The following is a 26,367-nucleotide window of genomic DNA, read 5'->3' as shown; positions in this document are numbered from 1 at the left end:
TTTAATCTTGGAGTAGTGCTGGGAGCAGTGGGAATGTCTGCAGGGCTGGTGGTGTAGGACACGAGGGCTGCAGCACCTTCCCCTGCCTCTGGCATGAGCTTCACCCTGGTCCAGCACAGCCTGGGAGATGGCAAGAGGGGAAGGAGATGTCCATGAAACAGCTGGCTATCCCTGCTTGCCATCAAGCCAGAAATCCCATGGAGAATGGACCCTTCCTAGCTGATTTAGGGTTGTTGCTCTGGTCCAAAAGAGAGCAGAGAGACAAGAGTGAGAGTGCCCCGCTGCTCCACACCTTTAAGCAGCAAGGGAGCATTTTCTCATGTGCAAAAGGGTTTTGACATGAGCTGTGTTTCCCCAGTGGGTGTCTGAAAGCAACTGATTCCTCAGATTTTCTCTGCTAATGTTGGTATGTGGTGCTCGTAGATCCAGACGGCAAACACTGCAGTGCAAGGTAGGATCAGAGTCTGGGGTTTTGATCCACCCCATCAGTATCATAATGACAGAGGTCGTTTGGGCAACTCAGGCCTGAGTCAGATGCCACCACCATCGTCAACTGTTAGGAATATTCAGATTCACACAATGGGACCATCTTCAAAACTCATTTCTGTGTTCTGAGATAGATCCCACTGTCACAAAGCCCAGAGTCCTAGCCCTGTAGTGCCTGGGGTGACAAAAATCAGGCAGGACTTATACTCAAGTGCTTTGTCAACTCATAGCCCAGCATAGATGGAATAAAATAACAGTAATGATAGTAATAATTATAGTAATAGTAATGGTATAAATAATGGTATAAGTAATGATATAAATGGCAACAACAACAAGAGTAATAATAGAGTTGAGGGGGAATATCAATCTCTTTAAGCTAAGAAATGCGGTTTTTGCCTAGAGCAATCTGAAGTCTTGCTTATGGAAAACTTCTGCAAGGTATTGGTTGGTTTAAGTCCTCCATCGCCAACAGGAACCAAGTAAGAATAGCAAGCAGGCAAGCAAGTCAGAGCAGCAGCTGATGTGACAGCAAAGATTGAAAGGATTTTAATTTACCTAGACAGCCCTGACATCCCTGCCTGCCCAAAGGAAGCTGTTACTAATGGGTTGGGTGGCATGCTGCAGCAGGTCCTGAACCTGGGCTCACAGCCCAAGGAAGCAGCGTGCGTCCCTCCCCTGGGAGAAACCCCACGTCCACCCCAGAGTGTGGGTCACACGTCTGCAAGGCCGAACAGCTCAGCAGGATGAACAGTACTGGGGGAATGAGGCGGAGAGGGTCAGTGGGTGCTCCAGGCTGGAGGAAGCTGAGGAGCAGTGCTGTGTCGAAGTGACCCAGGAGGGCTGAGCCTGGTTCAACCTCATCACACCAATGGCCAGAGCAGAGCAGGACTTGCTGCTGGCTTCACGCACCTTCATGTGCTAGACACTCATGCAAGACCTGTGTGGAGCAGGTTAGGGTTTTAACAAGGTAAACAGCAATGTCTGTGGGGGCCAGGAAAGACACAGGTCTGCAGGACTGCGGATGTCAAAAGTCCCAGCAGTAGCTTTCCCTGCTCTTCTGTCACTGGCCCGATTTGTCTGCGTGCTCTGCTCAGCGCCCAAGGCAGGAGGCAGCAAGGACCCGTGCACCCTCTGTTCCTCCTGGAAACACCTCTGCTCCTGAGCACGGCCCAGGAAGAGATGTCCAGGCTGAGTTCAGACCAAAGTAGCCTCTGTTTAAAGGCTCTCAGAAAAACCAAATTCTGTGGCCTTCCTGCCAGCCCACTTCACTCGCTCTTCCCTTCTTCCCCCCTCTCCCAACTACAATTAGCGCTGAGCGCAGACATGGAAAGACACTCCAAACAAATTCTTGTGCAATCCACAAATCTCTACCTGGCCTGATTGCTCAGGTTTCCTTATTAGCGTTGCACCTGCTTTAAGCACCGATGCTGCCAAATTAGATGGAAAAACATGCAAATGCCATGTAGCTTTCTGGCAAATTAGCATGCTTCCTGCACAAAGGTGAAGATTACTTGGAGGGGGAGAAGTACTAACATCGTTTGGCTAATTATTGAGGCAAGCAAATTAGGAGAAGGGAAGACTAAAAAAAATAAGTGTCAATGCAATCATACAGGTTAACTGCTGTAAGGATGGCACAAAGAGCAGCTCATCTGTATGGCCACCGGTATCAACGAGGAGGCTGTTTACATCCCAGCTGGCTAACGAGACAGTTTTAGTTTTCTGCTTTAATAAACAAAAGTGGGGCTTTGGCTGTTCCTGGTGGAAAGGAAGGTGTGAGACTTCAGTGATACACACAAAAATGGTGTTAAGAGAAAGATGGCAGCATCAGGCATGCTAATAGTGTGACCTGTTGCATCTACGCTTGCCTCAGTGACCACAAACTTTCGCCCTTTGAGTGCGTATCTTAAACATTTAAAGATGGGAAAAAGTCATAGGTACTCACAGAAATAAGTCTGTTTTATAAAGTGTACGTAGAAGGAGGTTGTGCAGGCAGCCTTCACTCTGTCTGTTTTAGGAGTGTTTGGCTTTGCAATCTAAACAACATTTTTTTAATAGTTTTTTGATTGAAGATTCCCAAGGTTTCTGTTGCTCTTTTTTTTTGCTGAAGGTAAAGTTACAGTTTGTTAGAAGGAGTGTGAAGGGGAGAAATGAAACGGCAAATTTTGAGCAGTGAAACCCAACGACACTATGGCCGCTTGCTGCAGCGCCTGGGACCTCCTGCCCCTCTGTGCCGAACGCACGGCACACCCGGCCCCACTGGCTTTTTGGGTGGTCCATCCCTCTAGGACCAGCAGCCTTCAGCACTCCTGTCTCTGGGAGGGGTCTCTGCTGTCCCCAGTGGACCATGTGCCCCCTCCCTGCGTGCAGCATCTTCCAAGGAGGGTCTCATCTCAAAGCTTTGATATCCTTCTTCTCAGAAAGCCACACCTTCAAAACATCTGATTTCTTTCTGTAAATACATGGAGACATTTAGTTCTCCTAGAAACTGAACATTGGAGGGTCCTAGAAGTTTCCTGCACTGTCTCTCTGGGCATCCCAGGGGGCTGCTGCCTGGAAAGCAGCTCTACTGCTACCCCGGTGCCCTCCCCATCGCTCCTGCTGCTCACCTCCTGCTGAGACCACCAGAAACGGGAGGGTGAGGGTGCAAGGGGCAACCAGCATCGCTCTTTGACGAGAGGAGGGCCGTGAGAAACACGTGCCCTACTTCTGGGGCCAAACATACAGACCTCCTTCTCCCTTCAAGCAGAATTTTGTCCTGTCTAGAAGTGGAGAGTGCAGGCCAAAAGAGCTGCCCAATATACTTATTTAGATATGACTGCCCGCCTGCTCCTTTATTCCGGGTAGAAAGGTCTGACTTTTATCACTGAGTGATATTGCAGTCACCTGTCTGAAAGGGCTCCCCTTTCTTTGGGGTGGCGTCAATTTTCAGGCATGCTTGGTGGAGCCCTAAAAGCTTGTTTTCTGCTTGCAAAGTGCAATTAGCACTTTGCACACATTTGATCAGGTGCTAATTTAATTCAGGGGAGAATTTACCTTCCTAAATATGTGCTAGTAGTTCTCTTCAAGAAAAAAGGAAAAAATAAAAAGAGAGAGAGGGGGGCAGGACAGAGAGAAAGCACCAGACAGAATATTTTTAACTGGATCAAAATGATGACATGCATTTTCCTACTCAACCCTGGCTGAGTCATGCAAATCATCCCGAATAGGAGGAGGTGCAGCAAGGACAGCAGCAAGCAGCTCGGGGAAGGTGGGGGCGGAGGAGCACCCAAGGTTGAGGGATCTGCACCTCCCAAACCCCTCCTGCCCCACCACCGAGCACCCCGTGGCTTGGCCACGGCCGGGGCTCGTGGGGCAGGTGTCACGCTGCATCACCTAAACCCAAAATACAAAATTCTCCAAGAGACATTTATATAAGTTCCTTTTAATCGAGGGCATTCAATGAACATCCAAACTGTTGCACTGGGGCAGCCAAGAGGTCAGTAGTGTGTTCTTGGTTTGGACAAGTGTGGCATAACAGTACCTCTTACACTAGCCTTGCCAGGGAGGTGTTTGTAACCAGCACTGCAGCCTCATCGTTTTCTCAAACGGCTTGCCTTTTTTTTTTTTTTAATTGACTATTTTTTGGGATTACAAAAGCTCTGGTCAAGGCCCAGCAATTAGTTGTTGAACCTTTGGTTCAACCAATCTTTAGCGAATGGAGGGGGTTGTTCCTCGCAGGTGCTGCTCAGTATTGTTTAGGAAAATAACATCAGGTTTCAGAAAAAAAGGTCACTTGGATAAGGAAGCTCCCCAAAATCTGAGGAGTGCGATCATCACTCCTCACTTTCAAAAGCTTTTGCCGGTATTGTAACTTACATTGCCTGGTACAGTAGTCCCTGGTGAGCAGAAACTCTATAAAAATAGTGTCAAGGTCTTTTTCCCCACCCTCATTTTGTATGACTTAGGCTGTAGCAATTCCATCACTGCCTCAGACAGCTATTCAACAACTGAAAAATTTCCCTGACAGAGATGTCTCCCAGTCCAATAACATATTTCACATCACCTTTTGTTTTATGCAGGTTTAAAAAAAAAAAAAGATTTATGAGCGTGGAGACTGAGCCTAGCAGATCTCCTGCCATTTTTCCCCCTGTCATGCCACCCTTCAGAAACTCTCCTTTACCCTGAGACTAATTAACCAATTTAGTCGGGGAGGGGAGGGGGGGGGGGTAATAAAAACTGCCAGATTATCACTGCAATGCAGGGCAAATGGGCAACAGGATCTCTAGAACCCTCCCCAGAACAGCAAAAATGCTTTCATTCCTGCAGTCCAGGGGGCCATGTGGGATGCCAGCACTTGAATGCTCCTGCGCTGAATGTTAGTGACCCAAAGAGAGAGGGGTCTCGGCACCGTCCTGGTGATGCTCTTTCTTTGGTTCGCCAACATTAAAGTCACTTTAGCCAAGGTTGCGAATGGGTCCAAATTTCCACTGGGCCATGGCCTAGGAAGACAGGCTCAAGACCAGTTGTTTTTATGTTTTTTCCCTTCCTCTAATTTTAATTTGGTATAGTTTGAGGGTTGGTGGCTTCATAGTTTGCTTGAAAACGTGGAGTCTCCCAGCCAAGGCAAGGCTGTGTGGGGGTACACGGAAGGGGCTGTATCCAGCACCGTGGGGAGTCCGAAGCACAGAGGGATGCCTGCAGCTGCAAGGCTCCAGGGCACCGCAGGCAGGGAGATGCCGGCACGGTGCCGGGAGCATCCCAGAATCGGTGGGGAACGGGGAGTCCCTCCAGAGAACAGGAGGTGTGACGGACCTGCATCACCCCTCGGTGGGTGGCCGCATCCTCCTGAGGCTGTGGGACTGCTCAGGTCAGACTACCTCTGCAATTTCCATTTCAGCGGTGGAAAAGTGAGCATATTTCTCTTTCGCAGAACTTCTACCCATCCCACATATGTACTCATTTACATATTTTATCTAGCTTTCCTGCCCAAAACTATTTCCACATATTTTCCTAACTCTGCTTAAATTGCTTTTACACCGTGTCTAATAGCCCACAGATCCCTTCAATTCACAACTGCTGTTATTCGGTGAAATGTTCTCCCTAGGTCAACAGACTTTCATTGCAGGGTAGTTAATCCTCAGTATATCCCCTGCGGGAGGCAGGGCTCTGCTCTACAGCCGAGAGACTCTTTGTCAAGGTAATAAACTGAAAGCAGGGTTTAGAAGAAATTACCTAGAAATAGAGTCCTTTGCCATAGCTTTTTATTCCTTCTCCAAGCCATGCTTTCCTAAGGACCCTTCAAAAATAGGGATCAAGAATATGTATTATCTTTGCAGAATCAAACAAAGGCGGCAGACAGATAGTCTGCCGGGCGTGAGGGAGGGTTGGCAGAGAAAAAGCGTACATGCAAAGGCCACTAGAAAGACAGAAAAGGCTCTACCTTTAAGTAAAGGTGAAAGAGTTATGTTTGGAGTTTGTTGCCTTTCACATCAAAATGTGCACTCTTTATTTGTCTGGTTTTTAATTCCCACACGGTTTTCCTAGAAAAATAAAGTTGTCTAATGTAGAGTCTCCCTAGCAAAATCTGATTCATTACCTTGCTTAACTTATGACAGCAATGGATTTGAGTTTGAGTGTCTTTCCTAAGAGGTCATCCTTGGCTTAGTAGTACTGACCTTTAGTTTTCTTGTTGCTCTCTTGTTTCAAAGGCAGGCATTTTAAGCAATGGCAAGGTGTCTGATTTCCATGTTTCCCATTTACATGCTCTCTTTAAAAAGAAATGTAGCTTTCCTGGTCTCTCTTTCCCCTCTACACTTTTGTGGCACTTGCTGGTGTCTGATTATCTCTCACAAAGAGAGCAAACCCAGTTCTCAGACAAAATATGACCACTGAGCAAGGTTGTTTCGGTTCGTAAAAATATCTATAAGTCAAGGAAGCTCTTCCCTGACAGTTGATCCAGAAATGCTGAGGCCCTGCAAAAATGAGTGACCTTTGACTCTTACAGCTTTCGCTGCCTTCTGTTGACTGAGCCCAGAGCACAACATCCTTCTGAAAACCTCAGCAGAGCAGAACTTTTAAGACTCTGAACTGTGGGCACTAAGCAGAATTTATTAATGGATTAAGAGAAGTATTTTTATAAGCTCTGAGGGCCATCACGATTTTGCGTGTCAGAGGCACATACAAAGCACAGAGGTGAAAGGAACTCCTGGGTTGCTGAATTTGGGTCCCTGCTGTGGCAGACAGCCAAGTCACATAAGCCTATGCATAAACTCACCATACTGCAGCCTACGGATGCTGGAATGCAGGGGGGGAGGGGGGGGGCATGTCTTGCTGCCTCTCTTGTGCTTAGGACAATGTTCTAGGATCTCCCCAGTCTTCAAAACTAATTTCTAGCCTACATGTTTTTCTGATTGTCTTAACTCATTCACTTCAGAAAATAAGGCTGACACAGAGAGAAAATCTCTTTTTCCCTTGTATTCAGTGTGAAGATGTAGAAAAAGGCATGAGCTCACCTCCTGTGAGGAGGTCGCTGTAAAATTCTGTTGTGTACCAGTGCCAGAGTCAAGGCGCTTCAGTGGAAGACCAGCAGCATGCGCTGTATGTTCCTGTTGAGGTCTCAGAAGTGACAGGTACAACAACATTGACTGTTTCGCCATCCTCTAATGGAAATGTCGTTTTAGTCTAGGCCTAAAGCATTTCAAGATCAGTTAATTCTGTGAAAGATAGAGGTTGGCTTGATCCTGTGGATGACTTTCAGCTGACCCGTCTGTCTTCCTCCTTTACGACCACACTTGTAACTTTTTTTTCCTGAAACAATTACTCTGAGCCCATGTGTGACTGAGATCAATTTAATGCACCTGTAATTTCACAGTTCATGTCCCTGTCTTTACTATACAAGCTATTCTCCAACCATATGATGCTGGTCTTTGGTGAAGAGCATCCCTTGCCTGGCAGGTTTCAGTTCTTTGCTGGGGTGCCTATGCGTTGCTTCACTACAGAGAAGCAAACACGCCACTGTGCTCCTGACATGCCATCGTTAACACACACATACTCACCGGTGGCTGTGTTTCTTTAACGCTATATATAATTTCCCAGAAGTCAGGCAAAGCAAGCTGAAAGAAGTGTTCAACAATATTTATGGTTCATGTCCACTATCTGATTTGTCTTCCTGTCAGCCTTGCTTCTGCCAACATCGTCTGAAGATAATTTTCCATTTCGGTGAGAAGCTAATCTCTGAAAAGGGAGGGAGGAGGAGACCAGGAGCGCTGGGGTCTATTGACAGAAGAGCTGTCTCAGTGAAAACGCAGGCAATGATTTCTTACCTGTTATCATAATGAGAAAACGAAAGTCAATACAAAGCAGGGGAAAGATGTTGCGAGGTTGCCTGTGTGTTCCTCAGTCAATAGCCAAACCTTTCACCTTTGATATTTCACCCAATGCAGTCGCTGTTTGGATGGTGCCTGCCTGTCCACTCCAAACTCGGGCATGAATCAGAGCTGATGGTTGCCAAGACATGGGCTTGGCAAAGGGGCAGGAGGGGAGCGAGGAGGCAGGGTTGGGAGGCACCTCGCGCTCTACTGAGCCCATCGGTTCCATTAATTATTATGTAAAAGGAACATTGTCATCTACAAAATAAGGAGATTATGCAAGAAAGAGACTGCTACTGAAACACGATGAATCAAAACCAAATCAAAATCCTTCCTTATCTTGACCAAGAAAAAAGTTCAAGAAAATTCATGGGAAGGTCAAGAATATGATGGCTAACTAGCCTGAGCACAGACATCCTGCTGCCCTTGGGTGGTTATATTGGGGAGGGGATCAGCAAAGGGGCTAGACTCCCCCTAGACTTTGTGGTACATGGCACAGCCCTCTCCACTCTGGTGTCAGTGGTGACATGACCCCCAAAAGCAGTACTTGGAGCTGTGTTCAGCTTTCATGGGGGTGGCCAGGAACCATCTCCCTCATGCAGAGATGTCACCAAGGATGATCCCATGGCCTCCTCCCCAGCTCTGGAAGACTTTCTGTGAGCAAAGTGCCTCTTGTGAAAGTCCAGAAGGACCTTGACCTCATCTGGATCAACCCCTCAGGAGTTTCTCTGCGCTGTTTGGGAAACCAGACCAGCAGTGAGGGTAGCAGTAGCTTTCATCACCAGGCCTGGAGCACATTTAAGCGCTGGTTGTCCAACATTGATCACTGTCTTCTGTGTGATTTTGGCCACTGGGCACTGGCCAAGATTTTTTATCAAAACATGGGAGTTTCCATCCACATTTTCGCACAAACAAGTCTCAGATGCGAGACCCTTTCCTTGCTTCACAGAGTCAGTGATCTTCCTAGCTGGCCAGGGAACAAGGGGAATGAACAAGACTGTGGTAGTGCCACTGGCAAGTGGGGACAGCCCATGTGGGATGTCATCTCGGAGGTGTGTAAGGAACCAGTATAAACCCTGAGAGACCTCAGCTGCACCTGATCCATTAAATTTCTCATTCTGGTGGTGCTGATGTTCACATGTTCTCTGGGAACTGCCTTAGCTCTTGGGTCATCTGGCTTCAGGTTGCTGTCAAAATACAGATTTTTTGAGGAAATTTTCTGTGCTCAAGACCTCCAGCATCTGGAAGTATCTACAAATATGCAGTTCAAGGCACGGTATCTGGCCACCCTGACAAACAAATGGTATGTGGGGGAGGAGGGGGAGAAGTGCTTTGGTCCCTGCTCTCCCCTAGTACCTGGTGCTTGTCCTGCTGGGGTCCCTGACAGCAGACCTCCAGGGTCAGGACACTGCTCTGGAGAGAAAGGCTAGAGCCAGGGCTTGCTGGGAGATGGCAGCCATTGTACAAGTGCTATAAAATGAATTATACTCTACAGCAACCCCTGACATCTTTGGTCCTCCTGAGGCTAGAAGTGAATGCCAGGTCCTTATTGCTGAGATTTTTCCCTTTCCAGCAGCATAAAGTTCCCAGGTCACAAATGCTGCCACAACACGGGGTAAAGCCATGCTGAAGTCAGTGATAAAATTCCCATAGATCATGGTGCAGACCTAGATTACACCCAGGAGTTTCATTTATCCCTGCTGTTTGTCTTATGGGTCTCGTCCTTTTGCATATGCATATGCACATATCCAGATATGGACACATAGACCATAAAATAAAGTTTTTTTAATGCCTGTTTTTTTTATAACAGAAGAGGCTGACTCCAGATCAAGGATCCTTTATTTCAAATTCCCAGCTAGTTTTGCTGGGGTGTGGCATTCCTTAACTTTCACCAGAAATCACAGAATCACAGAATCACAGAATGTTAGGGGTTGGAAGGGACCTCTGTGGGTCATCTAGTCCAACCCCACTGTCGAAGCAGGGTCACCTACAGCAGACTGCACAGCACCTTGTCCAGTGGGTCTTGAATATCTCCAGAGAAGGAGACTCCACAACCTCCCTGGGCAGCCTATTCCAGTGCTCCATCACCCTCAGAGGGAACAAGTTCTTCCTCATGTTCAGACGGAACTTCCTGTGCCTCAGTTTGTGCCCATTGCCCCTTGTCCTGTCGCTGGGCACCATTGAAAAGAGTCTGGCCCCATCCTCCTGACACCCATCCTTGAGATATTTATAAGCATTTATTAGGTCCCCTCTCAGCCTTCTCTTCTTCAGGCTAAACAAGCCCAGCTCCCTCAGCCTCCCCTCGTAGGAGAGATGCTCCAGTCCCCTCATCATCCTCGTAGCCTTCTGCTGGACTCTCTCCAGTAGCTCCTCATCTTTCTTGAACTGGGGAGACCAGAACTGGACACAGTACTGACACAGGACTTACCACTAGTATTTCAGATCACAGATTGCAGGCGGAAACGTTTCCTTTACTCTCCATCTGATAAATAAGCAGGAAGAAGCTGCATGCCTGTGACCAGAAGATGAACAGCTGGGCGTTTTTGCTTCACTGGAGCATGCAGAAAGCTCACGTCTTCACTTTGTTCGCCTTAGACGTGGCTCTTCAAAAATGGAGGTGTGCCCATGGTGAGCAGGGTGCCAGCAGCCACGGCTTGCCCGTGTTTCTGGGCTGCTGCCCCTGAGAGCCCAGCACTGCAGATGGGCACGAGGCACCCAGACCCTTGCCTGAATACTCACAATTATGGAAAGCTTGGCCATAAAACTCCTCCCATCCCTCAGGCACATTGCACAGAGCATACTAAGAGTGCACAAACAGCTCTCGAACAGCTGTCTGCAGCCAGCGGGAATGATCCACCAACGCCAACAGCCAAGTGTCAATCATGTGTGGCTGCCCTTGCAGTGACACAAGACGGGGGGTATTAACGCTGTAGCCGAGATGTTTCAACAGATGGTTTTATACAGGCTTTATACCTCCCCCTTGGCTTATCATCAAAGAAGCACTGCTTGTTTTGTGCCCGACTGCTGCAAGTCCCCAGAGGATAATGCTGTCCCTCCAGCCAGGGAGAAGCCTTGCCAAATGCCCAGCCCTTGGAGGAAAGCCTAGGTAGACAACAAGCAAGTGAAGGTCAAGTCAGACCTTCACTGAAGCCTCTTCCTTCAAGCCCAGATGTTGGAGTAGCACCTCTTGCTCCTCTGGCTGACTGTCTGAGAAGCCAGCAAGGACAGACTGCTAGCTGAAGTCGAAGAGGTGGGATGTGAGGCTTGGAAATACTTCTTTTAAATGAGTTTTCTTCTGGGTGATGATATCATGAAATAAATCTGGATGAAGTGTCTCATCCTTGAATTGCTGTGGAGCCCACCTGTGACATGACTCATGGCCTTGATGACTTATTTAGCATGATTGAACCTCATGAGGGCCCTATGATTAAGCAGTCACCAGCGCTCATGAAGTGCCCTGACTTGTCGGGGCCCCAAATATAGAAGGTATTGGTCAGACTTGGGGAAAGTTTTGATGAATGAAGATTTCCATGGGAGCCCACATTCACCAACAGCAGGAAGAACAGTGATTTTAAAAGCGAAGCTCACAGCCCAAATTGGGTCCTAATTTAGCTAAGAAGGAAGATAATCTAAGCACTTCCAGCATGAGTGCTAATGTAAACACCCTCGCCATCTGTTTTATTTGCACACACACCCTTTATAAAATGCCAGTTCTCCCCTGTTGCTTTTGCAAGCCACACGTCTTGCTGCAGTAGGCGAAGCGGAGCAGCTGGAGCCGGGGCTATCCCGAGCATGGATCCTGTCCCAGATCCGACCGCAGGTGTGCCGTGCCCACCCACAGCTGCCCTGCCCTGTGCAGCCCTGCAGCAGCATGTGGCACCCGGTGCTCTCTGCTCGCGCTGGGGAAGCCGAGATTTCAGGAGCTGGGGTGCGAGGAGGTGCCAGCTGCGTGCCTCCATCCCCGCCCTGACCTCCGAGGGGGTTCAAAGCCCCATCGGGGGGTGGCCCGAGGGGAGCCAGCACAGGCAGGCAACGCTCCCGGGCGGCTCTGGCCGTTCCCGCAGAGCCCGATCCTGGCACAGCCAAGAGTCACGCTGGGATGCCCCAGCCCCAAGCCCTGCTCTGGCAGAGGGAAGGGCTGGGGGGGCCTCCGCCAGCCCACGTGCTGGAGGGATGAAGAGACGCTTCACACGTATTTCAGCGTGACAGCAGAAAGCGGTGTCCTTTAGCAAATGGTAAACAATTGACCCTTTACTCTGCTGGCAGCCAGCACCCCCACCAGCAGCTGGGTTTGTCATTTTGCATCCCCTCAGTGGCTCTAATTTCAAATTTACAGTAACACATGCCCAGAGAGCTGCCGGCCTTCTCCCAGCATCATGAATGCTTATTCCCTGCTGCCCTGCACCATGACAGGTGAGGAGTGAGTGGCATTTCTGCTTCTGCCATGGGTCTTCTCTCTGCCTCCTGTGGTGGGAGAACAGAACCTTTTTGTTCCTTGCTCTCTGTTTTTTTATTACTATTATTATTATTATTATTATTTATACTGGGCAGCTGGGGACCGGGGTATTTCCAGTACGCTTATTTAGCTGCATGTCTCCCATTAATGTAAATGACAGTTGCACAGCTAAAACTGTGCAGCTCCTGTCGAAGATTTACCCTCAGGGTTACGATTTTACAGACATTTCCCCCTCCCTCTCGCAGAGCCTTCGCCGCAATCGTTGTGTGGAGAGAAAATTAGAAGTCTCTGTACAAGTGGAACCAGTGGCTCGCTTAGGAAATGGCAATTTGTGTCAGGCGAGTGTTACGGAGGGACAGGCGGTGTGGGGAAGGAGGAGCCTGAATTTCCCCCTCCGGTCTCACTGTGCCATCCCAAGGCAGACGACATTTGCTGAGACGTTGCAGATCCTTGTGCTGCAAACAGATTAAAACAGGATTGACAGAAATTTTTTTTTTTTAGAAGTCGTCTGCCTAACAAAATCTGCCTAAAAGATAAGCAGAACATTTATCATCCCTTTCCTTCTGGCAGCTCACTCTCCCCTTTTCAGTGAGGGCTTTGGGCCGTGCAGGGCTCTGCCCCTCCGTGGTCAGCCCAGAGGAGGACAAGGGCTGTGTCCCCGCGCGGCTACATGGCACAGCACTGGAAGGATGGGGCCACCTCGGCAGCGTTTCTGCCACACTCTCCTTGAAGGTGGCCATGCCCTGGGAGCTCTCTCTCCTCCACCAGTGCCTGATGGAGGAGTTATTTGTCCCTCTGACACCAACCATAAATTTCAAGGCCAGAAGGAGCCATTATGGTTGGCTAGCATGACCCCTGATAGAACACAGAGCATGATTTGTGCGTCAAGCCCAGGACTTTCTTTGGAGATCTAATAAATCTTTGGGAAAAGGAGTCAGTCCTGATTTAAAGGCTGCAAGCCATTGTGTCATGTCCCTGGGTAAGCTGTTGAAGTGGTTAATTACCCTCGTGCGTGAAGGCACGCCTTTATTCCTGACCCGAGCTGGCCCACCTGGGTGCTCAGGCACACATCATGTCATGCCTCTTCTCACCGGGGCGGTGGATCCACCAGGCATGCTGGTCTTCCCTGGGGGGTTGTCAGCCGTGGTCAAGTCACCTCCCGGCTTTCCCTCTGACAAGCCGAACAAATAGAATTTCTTTAGACTGATTGATCAGCTCACTTCTGAGAGGCGTAATGCAGCTACATGGAGTTTCTTCCATGCAGCGTGTCTCTTGCATCAGGATGTCGCACGGGTCCAAGACAAATGTAAGGTGCAAGAGGGACGGGGAGCTTTGCCGGCCACCCCATGCCAGCACCCATGCTCTCAGGTGGGCACCCAAGACCGTTTGTGATTACCTGCAGGTTGAGGGCTCTCCCCACAGATGGGAGAGACACATCCCCTCTGGTGAACTTTCCGGCCCAAGAAGGAAGAGCAGAGAGCAGTGTTTCTGAAAATCACAGCTGGGAGGGCAGGGAGTGGACTCACAAAGGAAAAGAGACCCTCTGGCAGGCCAGTCTTTTCCCCAAAAAACCCACATGAAAGAGGTTAAAGCCTCTCCGATAGCTGCGTGAGCTAAGAAGTGACCCCTATCCTGGTTGGAGGGATGGGACTCTTGCCATGGAGGTAGGGGCTCGTGGCCCGGGGAGGGTCTGACCCCTGCTCCGTGCCAGTTGACAGTGAAACCCAAGGCCTCCCCCAGGCAACACAGGCTGGGGCACAGCGGGCACAGCACGCTCCCCTGTCCTGGCAAGTCTGGATGGACTCAGGCACATCAGCCCGTCATCCCGGGGAGCTGTTCCACGCACTGACGCAGGACGGCTTTGCAGGAGCGTCTGCGTAGTCTGCGTTTTGGCTGACGGGGGGGGGTGTGCGTCACGATGAACAAAACGGGGTGTGCCGGGCTGGGAAGAGCCAGGCCCCGCGACAGACTGTACCCCTTGACAGCTTTCCCTTGCTCAGGATGTGGGAGAACAAGGTTTGCGTCGCTGCTCAGATGCAGTCCCAGATCTTGGTGTCCCACATGCCAGGCAAAAGCTCTCAGCAAGGGACCATCAGCCTTTCCCAGAGATGGCCAAAGCCTGTCTTGACTAAGAAATCCAGTACAGTCAAAATCAGTAAATACCCTTCAGCAGAAGGCTGCAGATCTGGCTAGGTGGCATTCGCTGCATGCCATCTTACAGTTTCCAGCTTCCCCTGGTGCTCGCAGGAGGCTGGTTCCGAGATCCGCCACCCAGCTGCCTCTAGGAAAGCAGAGTACATTGCTTTGCCCCTCTCCAGCTCAGCCGGGGGTGACCCTGACCTATTCCCCAGGCCAGCCCACCCCATGCTGTGCAAGTCCTTCTGCCATGGGAAGAGAGGAGCTGGCTACCGATGAAGTTATTGCTTCCTCCAGTCAGGTTTAGTGGGGCCAGAGCCTGTTAACATGTAGAGTTTATGCAGAAGTGCTCTGGTTTCCTGAGCGAGGATCAAGGGGTTTGATTTTCTTTTGTTTGGCAGAAGATAAACTGCTGAAGGGAGTGTTACTTCAGGATGCCAGGCTGGGCTGCTAGGAGATGGAGAAGTCTGCCTTGCACTGGGGAGGGAAAGAGGTGAAGTTAAGTGGGGAATTCTCATAGGACCAATGCTTTAAAAGCAAGCTAGAGGCCAGAGTGAATTGACCGCTAGATTTTAAATCAATCCTTCCACTCTTGAGGGAAAAAAACAAATTCTTCTAAAAGGGTCAAAGACAGTGGAATTAGTCTGCGTCTTTTCACTGGAGGTCATTGCGTCTTCCCAGCTGCCACAGGATGGAGTGCTGTGGGTACTTCGATGTTCAGCAGCTGACCCTTCATCGCCTGCATTTCAGGTTTAAAGCTAGACAGAAGGTCTAAGAAGTTCTCCTGCTTCTTGTTCCTGTACTCCAGCCTGCCCTGCCCCCTGCAGTGAGCCAAGGAGGCAAAATGATTTCCATCTTACAGTGGTGGGCTGTCAGGTCAGCAAGCACCCCTCAAGGCACGAGACACGGTAGGAAAGGGGAACGATCAGTGAGATATTTAACCAGATGCCTGGTCTTTCTCCCCTGGAGGAGAAAGGCTTGGGAGAGCTGGAGGTCTGCTCAGGCAAGTCCCCCAGCGCCACTTGGTGCCTGAAGAGACGGGCTGGTGGCTTTGTCAGCCTGTGCAGTGAATATGTGCGTGGGGCTGGCAGGTCACTGCAGAGAAGGTGTCACTGCAGCCTGGGTCTCCAGTGCAGGGGTGCTAGAGAGTCTGCACACACATCTTTGCTGTCAAGTTGTCATGAGGCAGGGTACAGAGAACAGCTGCAGCAGGGCTGGGTGGTCTGACTTGATGGCATGGAGTATGGGAGTCAGGTGCGAGGATTATTTGGCATTACGTTTGGTCTTGTGCCAAACTCATTGCTCTACAGCTGATGTACTCAGAGCAAAGCTGGTGTGTGCATACAGAGCGCTTGGAGGGGCACCCCGGCACTCTTTCTGTCAAGAGGAGATTTCCACAGCTCTGCAGATGAAACGAAATGTAGCCCTTGGTGTGGGTGGAGAGTCATTCTCTGTAGGGGCCGTAGTGCCCTAGACCATCGAGACCCAAAGGCATCCATGAACCCATGATGTGCTCCCATGCCACAAGCTCTATCTGCTATGAACTCCAGCGACTATGTAAGAGACGGGAGAAAAATACAGTCCCCGGGCAAAAGGTGGTCATCTTTTGCATGTTATTTCCTGCAATTACTCTCCATTTACTTCTCCTTCTGATGGTGCTGTTGTCACTGTCAGAATAAAAGAATGAATCACATGTTTGTAATAAGACAGATAAAGCTTTCTGAAAGCCAGTCTGCAGCACAGGAGAAGTCAACTGCTATTTTCAGTGCAATCACAAGTCCCAGAAATTCTCCTTTGCAGGTCCCCAACATCCCCTCATGTTTGTCCTCCTGGTCTACTGTACAGATCAGCTTGACCATCAGAACACCCTTGAGGAAGGTGAGATGCAGGAGGGAACTGATGGTAGAAGGTCCTCTCTCAAACTACACTTTGACAGCAGATACGATAATGAAAACCTCTCGCAAGAGATGGTAGTGCCTTGGAGGAAGTGGGCAACAGGGACAGGAGGAGTTTTTTAGAATAAAATAAATGAACAGAAGAGGTAACATGTCCCAGCCCTAACAGTGCAGTGAAGGTGAAGGGCAGTGTCCTTATTGGCCTAAGCCACCCTCTAAATATACTGTCAGACATGAGCCTGAAGGACGCTGTGTCCCCTCTTGGTGAAGACACCTGCTCTGTTACTAGAGGTATCACCAACATTGTCTAGGGACGTCACTCCCTACACTGTGGGCTGGACACCCTCTACCTTTATGTGAACCTTCTTCTGATACTTTTGGTGTACCAACCCTTTTTTCATATGACCATTTCCCTTTTCTGTACACATGACAGTAAGATGGGTCTGCCTTGCTCAAGATGCTGATGGCATCCCACACAGCCTCGGAAATGGCCCTTGTTGCTGTCTAGCTTATCATGAGCCCAGCATGCCCCAAAACCCCAACCCTGGGGACAGCAGAGATGCGCCGTAGCCCTTGAGATGCTCCCCTTGCTATGGACTTGCTTGGACGCTCCAGCCACCAATGACTGTGTGAGGTGACCACCCTGCTCGCCTTGACACGCATTGGCCCTCCCAACCCATTCACAGGACATGCAGTGATTGGTAAAGCTGGTCACTGTCCTTTTGGTCGTGACTTTTTGTCACTTTAATTAAAAAGGGTGTGATGGGAACATTTATGGTTTTTCAATTTACTCCAGGTGAGCACCATAAAAATTCTCTTTGTGTTGAGGCCAGACCCTAGAAGAAGGTAACATTCAGGTAGATTCTAGTTATGGCTTTGTTTGTTGCCCACACATACAACTTCGGAGCTGGATTAAGAGAACGGGCTGATTTTGGGCTTTCTAGTCTGGGCAGGCAGAACAGAGGTCCCTTCAAGCCTGTGGGACAGTTGGCACAGGTAAGAGCTGTGTCTGTCCTGATGCTGCCATGTTAGAAGCACAGCAGAGATCTGCACTGCCCTTCAAAGGAGGCATTTCAATGCAGTGGCTTTGTCTATCTTGACTTCCTTTTCTTGCCTTTCCCTGGAAACTCTAAATTCTCAGGTCGTGAGTGGGGCTTTCCAAAGACAAGTCTGAAAAAACCATACCTTGTTTATTTGTCCCAAAGTACAGGCCATGATTCATCTGCAGATTTAATACCAGCGCTTAGCTGGATGCCCCTGTTCTATCGATTTCTATAGCTCTTCTTACAGAAAACGAGTTTAAAATCATGGGACTGGACAGGATCTCCTGGGTTGTTGTGTCACATCTTCTTCTGTCACACATAGTCATGTTATGCAATCCCCTTCATAGGCTTGCAAAGCTCCAGCTTAAAACTAGGCAGCACTTTGCTCCTAGGATTCCTGCAGGAATGCCTTCACAGAATTTCATTCCTCTAGCAGTCATTAATTCTGTCATTTCTTGTCTAAACGTAGTCAGGGATAGTTTAGAGGCATTTGCTCAATGGCCAACATTATCTTCAAGCTTAAATAACTCCTCTCTCTGCTTAGTGGACATGTCAGGGAAAAAAGGGATTATGGAGGGTGGGCACATCCCCATGCAGAGATGCCAGGGCCTGTCAGGGTGCAGGGCAGAGGCACAAGGAGCTGAGCTGGCACAAGGAGATGTCCCCAGCAGCTCAGGCATGGTCCCAAGCACTGCTGAGGTCTCAGCGGGTCCTCGTCCCCTGGCATTGCTCTCTCCAGGCCCTTCTGAAAATATTCTAGCTGATACTGCCTCCGTTTCCATTTGCCTTTTCTTAGCCCTGAGATGCTCGTGGCTCAGAGCCATCTCATGCCCGAGCAATCTATCTCTGCTGCTTTGTGGATAAGCTGCCAGCATATAGCAGAAATTCTTGTTTCTCATGTCCAAGTACATGGCGGCGCATTTTTTACTGCTAAATTACATCCCATTTGTCTCAGTCTCATCCTTAAGGGCACCCAGCTCCTCCTACATAATATTCCAACTCTTATCAGCACTAGCAGTGACTCCTAACTTCACGTCATTCCTGCTCTCCCTGCTAGGGTCATTTAAAGAAAATACGGATTAAGATAGCATCCAAAACAGCTCCTCGATGAACTCCACCAGGAACTTGCTGCCAAATTTTAATTCCTCTTTCAGCACAGCCTGTTTTCTACCCATTGGCTGGTTCTTGACCCAGACTAAATCTCTTTCACTACACCTCATCTTAATGAGCACATTCCTGCTTGGCAACAAGAAATCAGGCAGACCTGGTCTCCCCCGTGTCCTGACTCAAGCAAGTCAGGCACAGACTACAGCTGGGAAACCTATCCCCTCCTTTGCTTGATTTATTGTGCACCGTCTTGTATTTCTCCATCCTTCCTGCAGAGCTTGTCCCAAAACCTTTATCCTGTGGAGGCTGGAAGGACTGGTGCATGGCTACCCCTGCTGCCCTCCCGAGCCACTTCTCTTTCCCCAAGCCCAGTTATGATTTCGGCTCTTCTCCCATCCCCTCCCACAGTCCCTGGCTTGATGGCTTCATGAAAAGCCGTAGCTGTCAGTCTTGCAATTGCAAATAGTGGTCCTTTCTGGGTTGGAGATATCCTTGTCCCCTTGATGTCATGTGCTCTTTCTTTACCTCCGATTCTCTTTCTGCTCATGAATCCCATGCCTTTGCACCCATTTCCCTTTGACCCATGCTGTCCCCAATAGCTGTTGCTGACAAAAGGTTCACGCTGGGGTGACAAAGTATTTAGTTCATGTTGGGCTGGTGTCTAGAGTGCCTGAGCTGAGCCACATTATTTTTGTGTATTTCCGCCTGCCAGGTTCTTGTTTTCTTTACTACTCTCCCTTCTGCTCTCTGTTGGTCCCCTCTGCATTTTTAACACTAATGCTGTTAAAGTTTTATAATCTTGGGCTGGCTTTTTTATGGGTGCAATATTCTTATAGTTCAGAATTTTTCTGCAATATAATCTTTATTTTTTTCCTACACTCAGAGTTCCTTCAGATGGCACAATGGAGGTGGCTTTCAAGCTTTAACTGAGGGAAAAACCTGTCTTTTTTCTCCTCCCCATTTTGGAGCTTTGAAACTTTTTTGTGACAGAGCGTGCTTGTGAATCTGAGTGGAAAGAAAGTGGGGAAACAGAAGAAAAGTGATAGATGACTAATATTGCTGGAAAGTGAACTCTGTGCCATTGACTTGGCCTGTTCTGGCCCTCCTGAACTTGTTTTGGAGTTACTTAGAGCCGGTTCCTCGCTCTTGTTATGCTGTGGGAAGCTGAGAGACACCAGCTTTTCAAGCTCCAAGCTGGGCACCTCACACAGACACTAAGGTGACCACCACTTGCAGCCTGGGAAAACTCAGCCATGCAAAGTACGGTGCACAGACTCTTCAGCAAAAGAGGTGCGTGCTGGCAGGGATGGGTGGATGGAGGTCCTAAAGGTTGTGCTTCAAGCTCCATCTGCCCCCATAAAACATTCCCCAGAGATGCAGCTAGGTGGAGAAACAGATCTGCTATGGTGGAGCAGGCACCCAGGCCACTTGCTTGAGAAAACGGTGGAGTGTGACCTCTTTAACAACCTCATCTTTTTGTTTCTCATTACACTGGCCCCAAGATCAGTTTGATTAAAAAAAAAAAAAAAGTAAGAGTGGTGACATTTTTTGCTGTTATCGATCATATCTCCTAATGTGTATTTCCTTTGCAAAGTAGATGATACATCAGTCATTTGGACGCATGAGGCCGCAAGAACAGATGAGAATTTGCAGGCTGCATGGAAACGCACCGGAGGTATGCAAGGAGTGGCATTAGATACTCTAAAAATATGGCAGTCTCTTTCTACCTGTTTTGTAGGAAGCAATCACAGATCTTTTTCAGTGCAGGGGGAAGTACACCTGCGCTCACTCACCAAACAAATCCTTTCTTCACTGTTGAGCCAGCTCAAATCCTGTGCCCTAAAGGGCCCCCACATCACAAAAGTCCATTTTTCTTGTCCTGAACCATTTCCAGACAGTCTGAGGTGTTGAGCTTTGAAATAATTTCAGTAGTGGTTTCTTTTGAGAATGCTAGCACAGCTTCTTAAACCACCTCACCAGTAATCACCAGCTGAGTGTGCAGCAGATCTGGGTGATGGGTGATGCTGTTCCAGAAAATGAGACACATTGAGTTACGTGACCAGCACGAGGTCATGCAGAAGGAATGTAGCAGAGCAGTGCTTCCTTCACGCACTAATTCAGAGCCTTCATCTAGCCAATGTAACAAAATGCAGTCCGCCACTGCCTAAGCATTTAACCCTGGGCAGTTTTTGATACCCTCGGGATGGGCTGACACTCTCTCAAAGTACCAGTTCTCCACCTCTTTGCAGTTCTGCACACTCCTGGCAGCACCCAGGTTAAAAATGAGTAGAAAAGATCATTCAGCTATAAAAAGGGGAAAGATGGTTTCTTTGGCTTCCAGTTTTCTGTCGTGTCTACTTTACTTTTGCTTGAGGGAGTTATCTCAGCAATTAAGCCTTAACTCAGCCACTGCATGGCTCCATGATGCATACTTCCCCCACTGCCTTCAAGTGAATACACCTTTCAGCACCTCTTACAAAACACAGCACAAGCTGGTGTTGTTTGCTACCAAGAAACACCAGCAGAGTTGATTTTTAATCACAATTTTTCTGTGATATGATATGCATCTACCTTAGAGATGTTTGCTTCATGTATATTAACAGGAGCAAGCTACTGTGTATGGGCAGACAGCAACAGGCCTTGTGTTGGCCTTAAACGGGATGCCAACCAGCCTGGTGGTTTGGTACATGTCTGTGTGCTCTCTGAATAGGCAAAACATCTCTCTGGACTGGCACAGATATGGTAGGATCGAGGGCAGGGCCATGACCCCAGGACCACATCTCCCTACAGCTTTACCTGCTGGTGGACAAGGGCTGATGATGCATTCAGGGAATGCTCCCAGTTCCCCTGTGGAGATTGGATTTACATGGATGCAAAACAGAGATGCGTAGAAGGAGCCTTTGTTTCTCTGCAGTCACAGATCTGGTGGGGACAACTCACTTTTGATCTGGTTCACCTGGAGAGCTCCATATCTCTCTTCTTGGTGCCTTGACAACTGGTACCGCTCAGGACATGGAGGGCCCAGGGCTTCCCAGGGGCTGTGCAGCCCTTGGGCTTGTGATGGGCACCTCTGGCATCCTTAGGGCTCCCCACAGACTCCCAGCTGTGGCTTGAGCTATCCTTGCTTCCCAGGGCTTTTCTCTCCCTCCCAGGGCACCTCCTGCTCTGCCCTAGGGAAGCAAGCACATTTCACTGGGAGAAATATTTGATGAGAAGCTTCATTCATTTTCAGCCAATTAGCACTGGTTAAATCAATCATCAGAAAACCAGGCATGGGTTAACAACCTCATTTAAAGCCTAAGTAAGTACATTTACAACGGCAAATACTCTGTATATACAGCTACATCTTCCGTACACATGGTGGTAGTAACGTAGTTTGTGCACAGGATTTGTTAGAAAGTGGTTATTCATAATGCTGGCCCGTACTGCAGATAATGTTTGTGCAAAAGCTTTGTGCCTCCTAAGTAGCTGGAGGAAGATTGTGAAGCCTTGGAAAAGTTTCCAGGCTCCCCTGGCCTGTCCAGCCTCAGATCTCACTTTGTCCATCTTGCCGGAGATACCCAGCCACTAAATCACACTTGCTTGTGCAGTTCACACCTGGCAGAGGTGATGCTCCAGCTGTGTCAGCAGTGTCCCTTTCAGAACAAGCATGTACCACCTCAGAAGTCTCCATGCTGCTTGGTTCTGGCACCCAGTCGTTGGGTGGACCAGGGCAGTTACTCTGTCCCCACCAGCGACAGCAAGAATGGTCCATGCTACCTCTTGCAGCCAGGACAAGCCAACATCCTTCTCCTGACGTGGCCAGCTCCGGCGGCACAAATTTGATACTTTCCTTATGTCCAGCTTGTGCCTTTCCTGATGAAACTGGGGCAGGAGGCTTCTGCTCTGTATCTGTAACCACCTTCCACCTTGGCAGAGGATGAGACACAGTCTGGTTTACTATTTGTCCGAGCCCAGGTGGGTTTTCACCGTTGCATGGTGTTGGACAGGAAAGCATTGTTGTACATCTGTAGCCCAGAAGTCACACAGTGAAAGGGTCAGGCGTGGGGCTGGGAGTCACGGCATGAATGTGGACCTTGCCAGCCTGGCCCCCTGTGAGGACCAGGGGACGAGGTGTGCCTTACCTCTGACTGTGGGGTTGGCACAGAGTAGGGACACCCCTGCTTTGGAGCTCATGGCCAAGGACTCCCCCTCTCCTTGGCTCCTTCTGCCTGCCTGCCCTGTGGGAAGCATTGGAAGGCTCTCCTGGCCTACCATCAAGCATGAAGGTCATGGGCCAAGGCTGGAAAACTAACATTTCCCTCCTCCAGCCCTGAGCAGGTGCAGGCCGCCCCATGTAAGATGAGTGGAATCGTTCCTGGATTAGATCAAGGGTCAAACCCTGAACCCCTGGCCCTGGGGCTTTCACTGGGTCTTTGCTCCAGCTCTCCTCACCCTTGAGACCTTGTGGCTTCCAGACAGGTGTTGCACAGCCTCAGGTATCGCTCAGCATCCCTGGCAGCATGCGGCTGGCTGTAGGCGAGCTACCTGCAGCTGATGCCTCCGGCTCCTTAAGCAAGCTCTCGGCTGCAATACTTGGCTCCTTTTAAGATAGGGGTGATGCTCTGGAGGACAGCTCTGCTTATCTGAGGCAGGATTGGAGCGGGATAGCCTGCAGTCTGGCCAGGTCTCAGCTGCTCTTGGGAACTCATGGGGATCCTGCTGGCAGCTGATAAATGCCAACAAAAGAATGTCAAGCGCAAGCAGTTGCTTCCAGGTTTGTTTATTCCTCTGATTTCTACAGAGGCAAACAAAGAGTCCACACGCAATCTGCACAGAGTGCTCTTTATAAAAATAAATAAAAAGACCCTCGCTGTTCAAAATCAGCTTCCCTCCGGGTCTCTTTTAGCCCACTGCCTTAGCAGCAGCTCCTTCAGAAGCCGGGACTCTGCTGATGAGAGTTAGTCACTTCTGTCCCTCAGCAGGCGCCTCAGCAATTTTCCCCAGCCGGTTACGTCAGTGAAGCCCTGCACCAGCAGCGCTCCCCGATTATGCAAGCACCGTTTGCAGATACGCTTGGGGTTGGTCTTTTTAACCTTTATTCACCAGCTTATTGCAGGGAGAGCTGCAATAAAAGCTTTGCTGGTAAAGCCCTGTAACATACTGACAAAAGAAAAGCATGGCATTGGTGATAGATTATATTTGTGGAAAATTAAAGGGAGAAGCAAAGAAGCCAACTGCAGCCTATATGCACAGCAGGATCTGTAGCAGTACCATCTCTTGAAAAGAAAGACACACTTGTCTAGCTCATCCAGGCAAAAGCAGGGACAAAGATTTTGTCTGGGCTTTCAGTTTACTAGCCAAATGCTTTGCAGTCATGGGTTTTGCAAGACTGAGCTACCTCTCTCCTCCCTGTGAGGCACCCTAGAGCTTGCTCATAGATGGTGCAGGAACTCCTGAATTACAAGACAGGAGCCTTCTACTAATTTTTTTTAATCCCCTCCCCACCCTTGTTTTTTGATGGCTAGGTTCATTTTATATTCATAAAAGGGCATTGGAAGGGGAAAGATGTGAGCAATTTTCTTCATTTGGAGCATCTGGAAATGTTTTTAGTCACTTGCTCCAACATCTCTTTAGTTGTCCAAGCCTGTTCTTCATCCTCTCTGCACCCAGATGATAGAAAAGCAGGGGACTGGGCTAAAGTCGCTTTCCTGGGTCTCCAGTCAAAGAATTCCCCCTTTGACCTTCGTGGCTTGCTGGCTGCCTAGTCCTACCTCCTGTCCCCACTGGTCCCTGGCAAGCTCTGGGAGAAGTCTTGTGCCTGACAGTCTCACTGCAGGGATCCTCCTACAGATTGCTACTGGTGGTGGGGTCTGCATCCCTCCCTGTCCCAATGCTAATGTCGGACATCTCTCCTATATCTGCAGCACTAAAGTGGAGGAGGCGTTGTGATGCCCTCTCCTCTTTTCTCCTTGCCCCAGCAAGCCAAAGGGTGGGCATGAAGCAGGGGACTGACACCTTCAAAACCCGTGTGGTGGAAGGTGTTTTGCCATGTAGCCCCATGACAAGTCCAGTTCAAAACGAATCAGATCATACAGTTAGATTCTGCTGTCTGTTTGGTTCTGGACTGGGCACTAAATCTGGCTATAAAGAGAAATATTTGACTGACTGGTTGGGCTTTCTTGCGGCAGTAAATAACTACAGCAACTCACTGCCTGACAGACAAAGGTGTTGCAGAGCTGTGTTTGGCTGGTTGGAGCCAGATCATGTCAGTCAATGCAGCAAAGTTTTCAATAGGTGCTCAGTACAAAATGCTAGTGTTTCCCCGTGGATACCAGGATAGCTCAGGTAGTGCTGGAAAAAGGAAAAAATCACTTATTGTCTGTAGCTGTGAGCATCACAGCAGAGTAAATGTTAATATCTGTGTAACTGAGCTCGGGAGGTTCCTGTGAGCTATGGTGTTCTTGCTGGAGTGTTGGGGAGCTGAGTCTGACAAATAAAACTGTTCCACATTTTTCAAACAAATATTTCATAGGTCTTGAAATCCTGCAGTCCTGGGTTGAAAGAAACTGGCAGTAGATTTGTGCTTTATTGGGCAAATATTTCTGCCCAAAGAAAAATCCAAGTAATTTTTTTTTGACATTTTAAAGAAAACTGCTTACTATTGGGACATTACAAAACTTCCCCGACATCACTGAAAAGGAGAAAGATGAGAAAGAGAAAGATAGAAACAAAGCATTGCAAAACATTTGTTATAGATTGAATTGACTATTTTAAGTGACTCGAAGTTGTCAGGGTTTCTCATTTGCCAGAGAAGAAAGGAAGTCCTTTGCATCCATCCTCAGTGACACTCTCTTCCCTTTCTTTGACTCGGCCAGCAAAAAGTCCATCAGCGACACAGCCTGGGACTGTGTGCCTGAGGGGAGAACCTGGAAATAGCAGCACTCTGCCAATATATGCTGGGAAATCTTGAAACTGCAAGATTTTGAATACGTTATCTGAACCAGTGCTCAGTGCATGGGGAAAAAAAACGATGCAGGGAAAGGGTGAGGCGTGCTAGGAAGTCTGAGAATTACATGTGCATGGTCAAACCAAGGTAAATGCTGGCTGCTGGTCAGAGGGCTGGAGGCTGCCCTGTGCCCCTGAGGGGCCTTGAGAAGCCGTGTAGGTCAAAGACCTCTCCTCCTCCTCCCCACATGTACATGTGCCTGCCTGTGGTCCCACCCCTGTCCCCCCACCAGCCTGCAACCTCCCTCCCAAACAGCAGGGTGGTAGGTAAGACTGGAAGCTTAAGCTGCTCATGCGAAGACAGCGATTAGCAAGTGGTGTGCTGATGTTTACAAGGGGGATGAGGACAGCTTGCTCTGCAAGCCAACAAGAAGCCAACAGGCCTTGCGGGAGCAACCAGGCTGGGGCTAACGTGCCACAGGCTCTGCTGGATGAGCTGGTTGGTATTGCACCAGCTCCATCGAATGCCAGTCTACCCCATACGGGTCTTGGTGGGAGAGGAGGCTCCAGGAGAGCTCGCTCCTACCTGAGATCCTGCCAGCACCACTGCAGGACCCAGCTGCAGGAGTGAGACCAGAGGAGTGTGTCTGGGGCTCCAGTTTGCTTCTGAGATTCTCCTCTCACATGCACAGTGCCTGTTCCAGGGAGCAGCACCCTCAGGAAGGCTGCCTATGTCCATGCCCCACAGTGGCCCCAATCAGTTTTCCTCCTTTGCCACATGAGCCCTTGTTTTGAGGCCTCTCAACTATTCAGTGTCAAAAGCATCAAGCACTAAATTGCTTTTGAGGTAGCATGTTCCCACACGGCACTGTGAAATATTTAATATTAGGATGCTGTATTTGGGACAGGCAGCATTTTTAACAAATAGGACGCAGTGAAACAGCATTCTTTTGGCTCACCAAACAAACTGC

This window comes from Opisthocomus hoazin, chromosome 1 (assembly GCF_030867145.1).
Source record: "Opisthocomus hoazin isolate bOpiHoa1 chromosome 1, bOpiHoa1.hap1, whole genome shotgun sequence".
NCBI lineage: Eukaryota > Metazoa > Chordata > Aves > Opisthocomiformes > Opisthocomidae > Opisthocomus > Opisthocomus hoazin.
The sequence above is the reverse complement of the archived record's forward strand: the minus strand, read 5'-3'. Positions refer to the sequence as shown.